Genomic DNA, 13474 nt, shown 5'->3' on the forward strand with positions numbered 1-13474 from the left:
GTGTGTGTGTGTGTGTGTGTGTGTGTGTGTGTGTGTGTGTGTGTGTGTGTGTGGAAGTATGTGAGGTAATGACCGTGTCTTTGGCTGCGTGAGAGAGAGAGTGTGTGTTAATGGTGAAGGGGAAGGAGAGAGAGAGAGAGAGAGAGAGAGAGAGAGAGAGAGAGAGAGAGAGAGAGAGAGAGAGAGAGAGAGAGAGAGAGAGAGAGAGAGAGAGAGAGAGAGAGGGGGGGCGGAAGGAACGAAGGAGTGTGTGAGTGAGGGAGAGGAAGATATAAGGAGTGGAGGTTCACGTGAGGGAAAGCAGAGGCTGAAGTGAGTTACTGGGTTGGGGGCGGAGAGAAGCAGGAGGGAGTGTGGGTGATGTACGCGTCTTCCTCCTGCTGGTGTGGGGTGCGGGAGAAGGAAGTCAAGGGGGGTCAGGGATGGAGGGAAGGAAGGTTCATTCTCCCTCTGCTTCATCCACCCACTCAATCATCTTCTCTTCTATATTCTCGTTTGCTCTCTTCTCTCCTCTCCTCTTCATCCACGAGTCCATATATTTTCGTGTTTCCTTCGTGAATTTTGTATGTTTGCAGTATATTTATTTGCATCTTTCACATCCTGCCGGCCTTTCCTCTTCGCTTCCAGATTTTATTTTTTATTTATTTATTTTTTTCTGACTCGTGTTTGGCTTTTCTTGCCTTGCACTCTGGAAACACGAGTCCCTTCAGTAAAGCACGCACTTCCACAATAACCTGGCCTTACACTCCCATCCAGGCCACATTTGCACTAGTCGTTCCTTACCTCATCTTCCCTATCTTCCTCCTTCCAGTCATCTCATAAGAGCATAAAAAAAATAAGGGAAACTGCAAGAAGCCACCAGGCACTCCATCCCAGGCATACAAGGTGCCCCTGCCATAGAAGCGGTCCCTGTTGTCTATGAATGTCCATACATTACCTTTGCAATGATCCGCGAACTGCGATTCACTGTAATAGCCCTGGACAGCCACTCAGCACCAACTCCCCTCCTCCTCGGCAGGACACCATGCACCACAGGAATCCCTCCCTTGCCTCTAATTTCATGTAACACCTGTCTGAACTTACGAAGCATTTCAACCTAGACATTACCAAGGTCACTCCCTCCCGCGCTGAGAAAAACAATGTTCCCATCATTTTTCAAGCACATGTCTAGTCAGTCTGTCCCTATCCCTGCTCCTGGCAAACACACTCTCGTCCCAAGCTTCCTATTTCTGGTACAAAACGCACAAAATACCTAACCTGACTGTCTCCTAGCGCAAGTACTCTACGTGAGGGCAAGGTAACTGCGTCTGCCCCTTCCTTCCTCTCAGTGTCCTTCCGCCACGTCTACCTCTTTCTTCGTCACTCCCTCCAAGACACTGAAGGGATTCTTCGTCTCCACGCGGCGCCCCTCGAAGCAAGGCGCCCTGGACATTCATTTCTTCGTCCCCACCTTATCTGACTCAGTGTTTCCCGTCCCCTCCTTTGTCCTTATCGCCTCCCGTCCACCCTCCCGCCCACCCTCCGTCCTCGCGGCGCCACACGTCCTCTTCCAGACTGCTGCAGCACGATATACAAGGGCAAGACGACGCTCCTCGCCTGAGTTAAGCGGCAGAACCGAGCAGGAGCAGTGTAGCAGCAGCAGCAGGAGCTGAAGAAGGAAGGCGAGGGCCCCGTAGACAAGCAGGCAGACAGCGGGGCGAGAAGCAGGGGCAGGCACTGGGGGAAGCAGACTAGCAAGTTCATAAAAGAAGGGGAAGGCAACTGAATTAAATACGTTTCTCGACTTAAAAAAAGAAGAAAGTTAATATTCTGGAGGCTGTGGAAAGTTGGAAAATGGCCAGTCGAGAGAGAGAGAGAGAGAGAGAGAGAGAGAGAGAGAGAGAGAGAGAGAGAGAGAGAGAGAGAGAGAGAGAGAAGGGAATCAGCAGGCAGACAGGCAGGCAAGCGAAAGAGGGGAGGACAGATAGAAAGATAAAATGAAGAAGGCGCCGACAAAGGAAGTGGATGGAGGCAACGAGAATAAATGCGAGGGAGATGGAGACAAACAGTAATAACCCCTTGGTGAGAGAGAGAGAGAGAGAGAGAGAGAGAGAGAGAGAGAGAGAGAGAGAGAGAGAGAGAGAGAGAGTCTTATTAGAGAACTTACGACCAAAATTTAGAACAAAGACAACGTGGGTTTGTAATTAAAGGTGAAAGACACAACAAGGAAACAGGAAAACAGGAATAAGGAAAGCCAATAGATGAAGGAGACTGCTTTAGGGCGAAGAGGTAAAAGGAGGAATGGGATGAGGAAGGAAGGGGAGGGTTCTCATTGTTATTGTAATGGCTCTTTGAATGACAAGTATTTAATGATTCCATTTTCCTGGGGATGGGAGCGAGGAGGGCTGAACGAAGGGAGGGTGCAGAGAGACGAGGGAGAGGAGAAAGAGAGGGGGATAGACTCCATGCCACTTAGAAGCTCTGTAGGGGGAGGAAGTGTGAGAGAGAGGATGAGAATCAAGGGAGAAGGGAGAGGAAAGGGAGGCAGTTGAAGGTGACACTCAGGCAAGATTCGGAAACAATAAAAAATGAATAGCAGAGGCAGGGATTTGACGCGGCGAGGGAGACAGCTGGAGGGGCGAGGCAGGCGGGGGCGAGGCAGTTGGGTGGAGTTGTAGGTGGGTATGGAGGCTACTTCCTGGCAGGTAAGAGACATTAATGAGACAGGTGGGGAACAGGGGAGGCGAAGAGGCAAAAGTGCAGGTGAAAAGACAGATAGAAACTGCCAGGAGAGGGAAAAAGAGAGAAAAAAACAGAAAAGAAAAACAGACAGCTCTTCTGAGGGGGAGAGTGAGCGGTACAGTTTGGCCAGGAGGGGAGTGTAGGCTGAAAACTGAGGGGGAAGGTAGGCCGAAACGAGAGCCGGGTGAGTGATCAATAGTTATAGTCACATAATCTCCGCCGCCTTGTGGACTCTCAATAAAGCTGGCGGCGGGAGGGGGCGAGGGAGGGGGCAGCACACTATTACTGTGCTCCCTCCTGACTGTTGCCGCGGCGCCACGACGGACGCCTCACATGTCCCGAACCCCGGCGGTCGTTCAGGAGGTATCGACCGTAAAATTATCTCTCCCATCAAGGCTGCTATCGTGAACACTCATCAGGGAAGAAGCTTTTTTTTACCTGATGAACCTTGTGTTTGACTGTGGGGGTGGCTGTACGAGAGAGAGAGAGAGAGAGAGAGAGAGAGAGAGAGAGAGAGAGAGAGAGAGAGAGAGAGATGCCCCTCCCTTTTCTCGAGGTAGTCAGTGGCTGCATCCCCTGTTCTCAGTGTGCTGGCGGACTGGCCGCCTCGCCGCCTTGCCTGTACCGTGGCCGCCGCCTCCCAGAGAGCCGCAGACAAAGCAAGACGAGCGCCTTCCGCCCCGCCCCTGCCCTGGGTGCCGGGATCCACCTGGGCCTCTAGCACCGTCTCTCGTTGACTTGGCAAACACTCCGTGGAGAGCGTCATACACCGCCTCAAGACGGGGACGACCCGCATTCACGGAGCAACGCTTTTTACACAAGATGTTATGGTCTTTTAACCTTCCATGGCGTGACCCAAGGTGCGGGGCGCGGACCTCCTTCCTCACACAAGGATACACCGCAGCTACAGAGTGTCACTCACTGTGGTCATCACATCCGCTTTCTGTTTGTCTTTATCCTCAACGTCTGTCACTCAGATTCGTGTGACATTCGCGCCCACACACACACACACACACACACACACACACACACACACACACACACACACACACACACACACACACACACACACACACACACACACACACACACACACACACACACACACACACACACACACACACACACACACACACACACACAGTATCGTATCGCTGATCATCGGAATCGGTCTTGTTTCTTTTTTCTTTTCTTCTTTTCCCCCATGAAGGTGAGGCCTGCTATTCATAACTTGTGACACGAGATGGCTGCGGTTTGCGCACATTTTCGTTCGATGAAATGAAAGACATTTAGGTTATGTATGCCTTCAGTTTTTTTAAATATATATATATATATATATATATATATATATATATATATATATATATATATATATATATATATATATATATATATATATATATATATATATAGTTATGGCATTTCAGTGCTGTAAGCAAAACACGGAAACAAATATAATGGAAAATAGGTAAGTTTATATATATTTTTTAGGACCTGCACAGTGGGAAAAAGGTGGAGAGATGTAGGTGTGTCTGGGCCATGTATCCTGTGATGCGTGGTGTTTCAACAAGCCTGCACACGGTGCGGTGCGGCAGGCAGCCTGTGTGTCGGCACGGTTGTCACGAAACATTGAGTGACAGCACAACACGGAGGCAGCAGTCAGCAGACACGGTGTTCAGACTCAAAACAGACTGAAATATATAGAGGTATTGAGCAACCTGAGTCACGCCACGCCTCGGGCGCCGGGGTGGGCCAGGCGACCCACCGCAGCCACCCATGCCAGCAGGCTGCACGGTGTTGCGGGGTTAATTTTTTTTTCTTACAACTAAATTTTCGTGAACTATTGCTCGTTATAATATTTCATAATGGGATGAATCCATTCTGTGACTAATGCTTGACTTATCTACATATTCTACTCTTGGACACATCCGTCATGAAGTATACACAATATGTGAAAACATTGAGTATCCTCAGGATTTTCATAATTGCAAAACTGTGTTCGAAGCTTTTAGCCGTGTTAAAAGCGACATCCATTTTAACCATCTAATAACAGGAGAGTCGAGCCAAATCTTGTCCCAGTCTACTGTGCCTCAAAATAATATAAAATTTGTGGTTGGATACCACAGCATACTTTTCCATGTGTTACAAGTCATTGCTAGCGTTAAGCACTTTAGTGCATCCATATCATCATTAATACAAGAGTGTCTCAACTAGAATTTGACACATTTCGTAAACTAAGACTTCGTCTACTTATGAAGTCAATCGTGACCTGGTGGAGTGCACGTGCAGAGCGAGGTCCAAACTCGTGGCTGAAGGTTCACCCGGAAGTTTGTAAAGGGATGTTGGTGAAGTGACCCATGGACAGATACCCCCGTGAGTCCTGCTGTCTGGGCCGGCCTGGCTGATAGCGGCTTATCTTACTTTTGCCCCATCGTCTCCTCTTGCCTTCACTTTCGTTTCCCTTTTGTTTCTTCACTTTCTTTACATTTCTCTGCGTATTTTTTTCCTTTCTTTCGTCTTTTGTATCCATTTGCCTATGTCTGTCTGTGTCTGTCTGTCTTAGTCTCTGTGTCTGCCTCTCTGTCTGTCTGCCTTTCAGTCTGTGTGTGTGTGTGTGTGTGTGTGTGTGTGTGTGTGTGTGTGTGTGTGTGTGTGTGTGTGTGTGTGTGTGTCAGGAGAATGAAAACTAACAGTGTTACCAGTGATAATGAGGTGATACAACCTTTTCCAGTGTAAGTACCTTTTCCAGTCTTGCACATTTTTTTTTTATTTTTTATATAGAGATGTAACGTTCGGATTAGAAGAATGAAGAAAAAAAAATTAGACGAGTTCTTTGTGTTAAGCTCCTTTCTTTCCTTCCCACCCACCCTCCCATCCTCCCTTCCTTCCCCTCTCCCTCCTCTCACTTCCTGCGTCTTTCTCTGGGCGAACACTCCCCTCTTTAAATACCTCGTCCCTCCTTCCTCTCGGCCTCCTTGCATCAATTTTTTCCACAGGCTTCTCTCTCTCTCTCTCCTGTTCCTTCTTATCTACCTTTCCCTTATTCCCCCATCCATTATCCTCTTATTATCAGCACCCTTTTTTAAGCCTCCCGTGCAAGTCCGAGTATTACGTGGGGGGATGGATAGGGAGAGAGAGAGAGAGAGAGAGAGAGAGAGAGAGAGAGAGAGAGAGAGAGAGAGAGAGAGAGAGAGAGTCATAGAAAGTGTGAAGGAGTAAGAAGTTATATTGGGGAGAAAGAAGGAAGAGGATTACTTAATGGTAGTGAGTGTGTAGTTTCCCGCCAAGGCATCAAATATGGAGAGATGGAGTGTGTGGGTGATGGAGCGGCGGTGGGCGGCCAGTGATGGTGTTATGATAGAGATGGAGGTGATGGAAGGCGTCATTAGTGGAGGAAACAGGAGAGAATGGTAGAAAGAAGAAGGAAAAAGAATGTAGAAGCGCTGGTATAGATTCTTAGAAGAGAGATGAGAAGAGTGGGGAAAGAAAAATAACCGTATGTTTTATTTTTAGAGAACAGAAAAAGTTACTGGTTAATTGAAGAAGTTAGAGGGAGACGAGGGATGAAGGAAAGACAGGCAGATTGACAGAACACCAACGAAGGAAAGGCAGACATGTTATCAGAAAGATGGAAAGAACTGAAAATAGAAAAAAAAAATATTAACGTTATTTTAGTTTAGGAAATAGAAAGAATAGACGAGAGAATACAGGAAAGAGAAAGGACGAACGAACGAAAGAATCAAAGAAGAGAAGGCAATGAAGAATGTGCAGTATAAACAAGATAAGAAAATGAATAGGGAAAAATAAGAAAAGGCAGAGAAATCAATAGGAGGGAACAAAAAAAGAAAGATGAAATATATATACGAGTATGTATAGAAGATGGGAGAAAATGGGAAGCAAACAAGGGAAAGATGAAAGGCGCAATAAATAAGATGGCCTAGAATAAGCAAGATAAGGGAGAAGAATAGCACGAGGGTGATGGACAGAAAGAGATGGAGAGGAGGGAGAGTCTTGAGGGAATCACTGGAGGAGGAGGAGGAGGAGGAGGAGGAGGAGGAGGAGGAGGGGAGTATAAAATGGAAAGGCAGAATATCGACTGAAGATAGAAAAAAAAAAAAAAAAAACAGGGGTGTGAGCGATTTATTAGAAAAGGGAGAATTGTAAATGAGATAAGCGAGCCAGGAAGGAGGGAAGGAAGGAAGGAAGGAGGGAGGGAGGGTAGAGAAGTGTTGAGTGTGTGCGAAAAAAAAAAGTAAATTAGAAAAAAGTTGACTATTTTACAGGAATGGAGGGGAATGAAAGGTAAAAAAATAACGTAGCGAGTGAGTGAAAAATGAGAGAGAGAGAGAGAGAGAGAGAGAGAGAGAGAGAGAGAGAGTAAGAGAGAGAGAGAGAGAGGACGCAACGGTAATAACATGCAGCGTGTCGTGGTTCATGACAAGCGGGCGTATTATTAACAATCTCACAGTGACACCAGAGCAGGGGAGAGAGAAAGAGAAAGAGAGAGGAGGGGGAGGGGAGCGTGGCACATGGATGGCACCCGAGTCAAAATATGATCCTGAGGGCGGAAGGTGCCACTGAAGGGATGAGCAAACGGTGCCACTTTTTAAGGGAGGGAGGGAAGGGGGAAGAAAGGAAGGGTGTTTATCTTTGGGTTAAGTAAAGGAGATAGGGAGTGAGAAAGGGAGGGATGGATGGGAGAAAGGAATGAGGGATGGGAGAGAGAAAGGAGGGAAGAGAGAAAGAAAGGAAGGAAGGAGGAATGGTAGAGAGAATGGAAGGAGGGACAGGTGAGAGAAAGGAAGGAAGGAGGGATGGGAGAGAGAGAGAGAGAGAGAGAAAGGAAGGAAGGAAAGAAGGAAGGGAAATAAGTGGTTAAAAAAGAGAGAGAAGAGGAAGGGATTATGAAAGAAAGAATGCAAAAACGACTACTTAAAGAGGATATAGAAAAAAAAAAACTAAAAGGGGAAACCATATTGTGTAAGTAAGAAAAGAGAAGGGAAGTAGTAAGCAAAATAGAAGGAAGGCAGGAGGAAGGGAGGGAGCGAGATTGGTGGAGAAAAGGACGGAGGAGGAAGGAGGAGGGGCTCAAGGGAGGAAGAATGCGAGGAGAAGTGGTTAAGAGGGGAAAATGCAGGGAAAGAAATGAGTTAAAGAGGGAAATTTGGAGAAGGAAGCTAAGTAGGGAGGAACGCAGCGAAAATTGACTTTGGAGAAAGGAATGAGGAGCAAAAATGTTGTGAGAGGATATTTTTGAGCAAAGATTGAGCAAATGAAACCCGAGGAGGAAAGCATTTGGCGATTACGAGTCGAGAGAGAGAGAGAGAGAGAGAGAGAGAGAGAGAGAGAGAGAGAGAGAGAGAGAGAGAGAGAGAGAGACCCACTTACAAAACCATGTCATAATCTTTCTAATCACCAGGTACTTATGTAAATTTATTTAAATACACCGCTGTAAAGAATAATTTGCCGCTCCTTCCTGCGCAAAATTAAATTTCAAACATTAGAGAAGGAGGAGCAAGGAAAAAAATAACAACAAAAAAGAAAAAGGAGGTCAAACAGAAGGAAAAAGGAGGAGGAGGAGGAGGAGAATACGAGATAGAGGTAATAGAAGAAAGAAGAAGAAAGAAGAAGTAGAAGTTGTGATGGTGCATGGTGGTGATGGTGATGGTGCTGGTAGTAGAGGAAGAGGAGGAGGGTAGAGGAGCAGCAGCAGCAGCAGAAGGAGGAAACGTCTTAATAAAGGGATAAGAGACACTGTTGTGGTGGTGATGGTGGTGGCATGGGAGAGAGGGAGGGAAGGAGGGAGACGTGGTTGAGGGAGAGGTGATGTAAGGAGAATAGGGGAGAGAGAAGGGAGTGAGGAACTGAGGGCGTCCAGGGCGTGGCTGGGTGATGGGGAAGGGAGGGAAGGACGGAGTGAAGGAAAGGAAGTTACGGTGTGAAAGGGTAATGGGAGGAGGAGAAGGAGGAAGAGACGAAGGGAGGGGGGTGATTGGTGATGAAGAAAGGGTGAGGCGTTGACCGAATAAGGATGGGAGGGAAATAAATTAATAAAACTGGGAGAGACATACGTTTGAGGAGAGAAGGGATGGGAGAGAGAAGAAGAAGGAGGGAGGAAGGGAGGGAAGGAAGGGAAGAAAATATGGTATCATTTTGCAGTTTGGGAGGATGCAAAAGGTGTGTGTGTGTGTGTGTGTGTGTGTGTGTGTGTGTGTGTGTGTGTGTGTGTGTGTGTGTGTGTGAGGCAAGCATTCGCACCCCGACGTCTCGATCCAGACAGAGTAATGGCATCAGGAGCCTTTACGGTCATTAATCTCTCTCTCTCTCTCTCTCTCTCTCTCTCTCTCTCTCTCTCTCTCTCTCTCTCTCTCTCTCTCTCTCTCTCTCTCTCTCTCTCTCTCTCTCTCTCTCTCTCGTCTCACAAAACAATAGCCATTACTTCTTTTTCTTCCTCCCTACAGACCTCGTGTCGATGGCCTCCCTCCTCTCTCTCTCTCTCTCTCTCTCTCTCTCTCTCTCTCTCTCTCTCTCTCTCTCTCTCTCTCTCTCTCTCTCTCTCTCTCTCTCTCTCTCTCTCTCTCTCTCTCTCTCTCTCTCTCTCTCTCTCTCTCTCTCTCTCTCTCTCTCTCTCTCTCTCTCTCTCTCTCTCTCTCTCTCTCTCTCTTTTCCCTCAGTGCGCCTCTACTTCGTGCCCTCCATCACCCTCCAGTCTTTGGGTTGGCAGACAAATCCCTCCTCCTTTCCTTGCCTTCCTCCTTCCATCTCTTCATCCCCTACCATCCCTCACAAGGTCTTTCTCCTAAACTACCCATTCTCTCTCCCTCTCTCTCTCTCTCTCTCTCTCTCTCTCTCTCTCTCTCTCTCTCTCTCTCTCTCTCTCTCTCTCTCTCTCTCTCTCTCTCTCTCTCTCTCTCTCTCTCTCTCTCTCTCACTCCTAAATCACCAGAGTCATTTATTCCACCTTTCGGCTTCATCATTTCCTCCTCCTCCTCCTCCTCCTCCTCCTCCTCCTCCTCCTCGTCCTCCTCTTTTTCTTCCTCTTTTTCTTCTTCATGTCCATGTTGCGCCTGTTCCTTTTCTATTTCTCGATGTCCCGGCTTGTTCTCCAACTTTTTCCCTGCTAGTGTCAATGTTTTTTTCCCCCTGACTCTCTCTCTCTCTCTCTCTCTCTCTCTCTCTCTCTCTCTCTCTCTCTCTCTCTCTCTCTCTCTCTCTCTCTCTCTCTCTCTCTCTCTCTCTCTCTCTCTCTCTCTCTCTCTCTCTCTCTCTCTCTCTCCGCCATCTGTTATTACGTCTCTGTCACTTCTCAGAAAGTTCCCGAAATCTCGTACCATTCTGACAACTTGGTCTTTATTTTTCTTCCTTGCCCTTTGTTTATTTTCTCTCCCTGTCGTGTCCTTTTCTTTTTTCTCTCTCTTTTACTCCACATTTCTCCTGACTTTCCACTTTATCATACGTTATCTAGCCTCTCCTCATTTATTGGTTCCGTTTTCCTCCATGTCTTCTTCCTCCTTCTCTTTCTCCTCTTCCTCGTCTCTGCCACAAATCCTTCTGCTCACAATTTAAGCCTCAGATTCTATTTGTCTGCCGATCTACGCCCTGGGTGGGGAGAGCGATGAAGTGGGGGTGGGTGGGAGCTGAGGAGAGGAGTGAGGGGTGATGAACGAGTGATGAGAGGGGAGCTGCTGATTGGAGGAGAGTGAGGGGAGAGGTGAGGAGAGGAATGAAGGCTGATGAACGAGTGATGAGAGGGGAGCTGCTGATTGGAAGAAGAGAATGAGAGGAGAGGTGAGGAGAGGAGTGAAGGCTGATGGACGAGTGATGAGAGGGGAGCTGCTGATTGGAAGAGAGTGAGAGGAGAGGTAAGGAGAGGAACTGAGGGGTGACTGATGTAAGGATTCCTGGATGTTTGAAAAGAGAGGGAAGTGAGATGATGAGCGTTGAATTTGCAAGGAAAGTGGGAAAAGGTGGAAATGTCTTGAATAAAAACAACGGTGCCTTCGAAAATAAAGAATAATGTGCATATTTCTCAGGTACGTCTCAAAATGTAATGTGTCGTTCCTCTCCAGCGCTCGCTTTGCCCCACAGGTAAATTGAAATACGTTTGCAGCCTTCAGGTGTGCTTCCCGTGCAGACAGACACGCGGACAGGTAAATGTAGCTAAATGTGCAAATAGGAAACAGGAAGAGTTGTTTAATAATTATCATTAATTTGTTTCTCTGCTGTAGTTATTATCACCACCACCACCAACAACAAAACAATAACATAAATAATAACAATAACAACAACAACAACAACAACAACAACAACCACTTACAACAACACCAACTACTACTACTACTACTACTACTACTACTACTACTACTACTTTTTTCTCACACCTAAAATTTTCTATCTAGGATTTAGTTCCTTCCCTTTGTGTGTGTGTGTGTGTGTGTGTGTGTGTGTGTGTGTGTGTGTGTGTGTGTGTGTGTGTGTGTGTGTGTGTGTGTGTGTGTGTGTGTGTGTGTGTGTGTGTGTGTGTGTGTGTGTGTGTGTGAGTGAGTGGGTGGTTGGGTGTGTTTTATTCTCGGCTCAGCGTTACTGGAGTTTTCACCATAAATAAACCACACAACACGACCTTTTCCGCCATGATACAGGTCCTGCTGCCTCTGTGTTCGTGTGTATGTATGTACTGCACTTGCCTGCCATCCCCTCCCCTCGCTTTGTCTCTCTCTCTCTCTCTCTCTCTCTCTCTCTCTCTCTCTCTCTCTCTCTCTCTCTCTCTCTCTCTCTCTCTCTCTCTCTCCATTGTCTCTTTGATTCTCCTTATTCTGATTTTTTTCTCAGTTGTTGGACGAAAATGCCAAGCGTTGTCAAATATTAATTTCAGTTCAACCTGCAGAGGAGTATTAGTGTGTCTGAGTGCCTGTCTGTTTGTCTGTCTGTCTGTGTGTACGTCTGTCTGTGTCTGTGTGTCTGTCTGTCTCCTTATGTGTGTGTGTGCGTGTGTGTTTGTCTGTTTGTCTGTCTGTCTGTCTGTCTGTCTGTCTGTCTGTCTGTTTGTCTGTCTGTCTGTTTGTGTCTGTCTGTCTCAGTTTTCTCTCTCTCTCTCTCTCTCTCTCTCTCTCTCTCTCTCTCTCTCTCTCTCTCTCTCTCTCTCTCTCTCTCTCTCTCTCTCTCTCTCTCTCTCTCTCTCTCTCTCTCCCCCTCCACCCCCAACACACACACACACACACACACACACACACACACACACACACACACACACACACACACACACACACACACACACACACACACACACACACACACACACACACACACACACCCTCCATGCCCCGACGTGCAGACTGGCATCATCTTTACGACCATATAGTGACGGGAATGGAGGTGTGGGGTGGGGGCGGGGGGAAGTCGCACCTATTGCAGGAAGTGCCGTACTGTGTGGCTCCTGCTGTACACTGCTGCCTCACCCACAGCGGAGTGACGGCGCGGAACAAGCCGTTATTTGCAGGAGCGCACTGTAGCAAGCGATGGGAACTAAAGGGAGGGAAAAAGTTGCTCTACTGACACTTTAAACTTGTAGAGATTCACGGTTAAAGAGAGAGAGAGAGAGAGAGAGAGAGAGAGAGAGAGAGAGAGAGAGAGAGAGAGAGAGAGAGAGAGAGAGAGAGAGAGAGAGAGAGAGAGAGAGAGAGGGTGGGAGGTCATTGTTTAATATAATTTGTATGGCATGAAGATTCTCTCTCTCTCTCTCTCTCTCTCTCTCTCTCTCTCTCTCTCTCTCTCTCTCTCTCTCTCTCTCTCTCTCTCTCTCTCTTAAAAGACCTCTACAGGAAGGAAATAAGAAAGGAAAGAGCATAAAGACGTTGAGAGGGAGAGAGGGAGGAAGGGAGAAGGGAGGGAGAGAGAGGGAGAGGGAGGAAGGGAGAGAAGATCTTGGAATCCCATAATGGCGGAAGTCAAAAAAAAAAAAAAAAAGGAAAAGTACATATCATTCCTCTATCTTCTCCGTTACTCGCTCTAATTCCTCTCTGTCACGATGGTTCCCCTTTTTTTTGTATTTTTTTCTTTTTTTCCCTGCAGTCTTCATCTCTTCATTATTCATCGCCGTCTCAGTTTCCACCAGTGTTCCCACCCTTGTTGTTTTTTTTTTTTCTCCTTCCTTCTCACTTATGTGTGCGCGCATGTGCGTGGGAGAATGCGTGTGTGTACGTGAGTGTGTGGGCGTTGGAGTGGGAGAAAGTGTGTGTGTGTGTGTGTGTGTAAGGGAGTTGATGATGAGTTTGGGTAAGAGAGAGACAGACAGACACGCATTTAATAATAAACCGTTTATTATTATTATTATTATTATTATTATTATTATTATTATTATTATTATTATTATTATTATTATTATTATTACACACACACACACACACACACACACACACACACACACACACACACACACACACACACACACACACACACACACACACACACACACACACACACACACACACACACACACACACACACACACACATATAATCTCGCCCAAACACCTGTGACTAATTTGCATCTCTCTTTTCGCAGGTATGTGGTGTATCTGACATCACTGGTGGCGTGACGTGGCGGCAAACTGTTGGCTGCCGGCTGAGTCTGTGTGGGAGGTGAATTACTGTATGTGTCTCTTAATTAACTTTGGTATTTCTCTCCCTTTCCTATAATGTTCGAGTTCAAGCGACCATTTTCATCTGCATGGTCAGGGTTGCCAGTCTGTAGGCCC

The sequence above is a fragment of the Scylla paramamosain genome, chromosome 17 (assembly GCF_035594125.1).
Source record: "Scylla paramamosain isolate STU-SP2022 chromosome 17, ASM3559412v1, whole genome shotgun sequence".
Taxonomy (NCBI): Eukaryota; Metazoa; Arthropoda; class Malacostraca; order Decapoda; family Portunidae; genus Scylla; species Scylla paramamosain.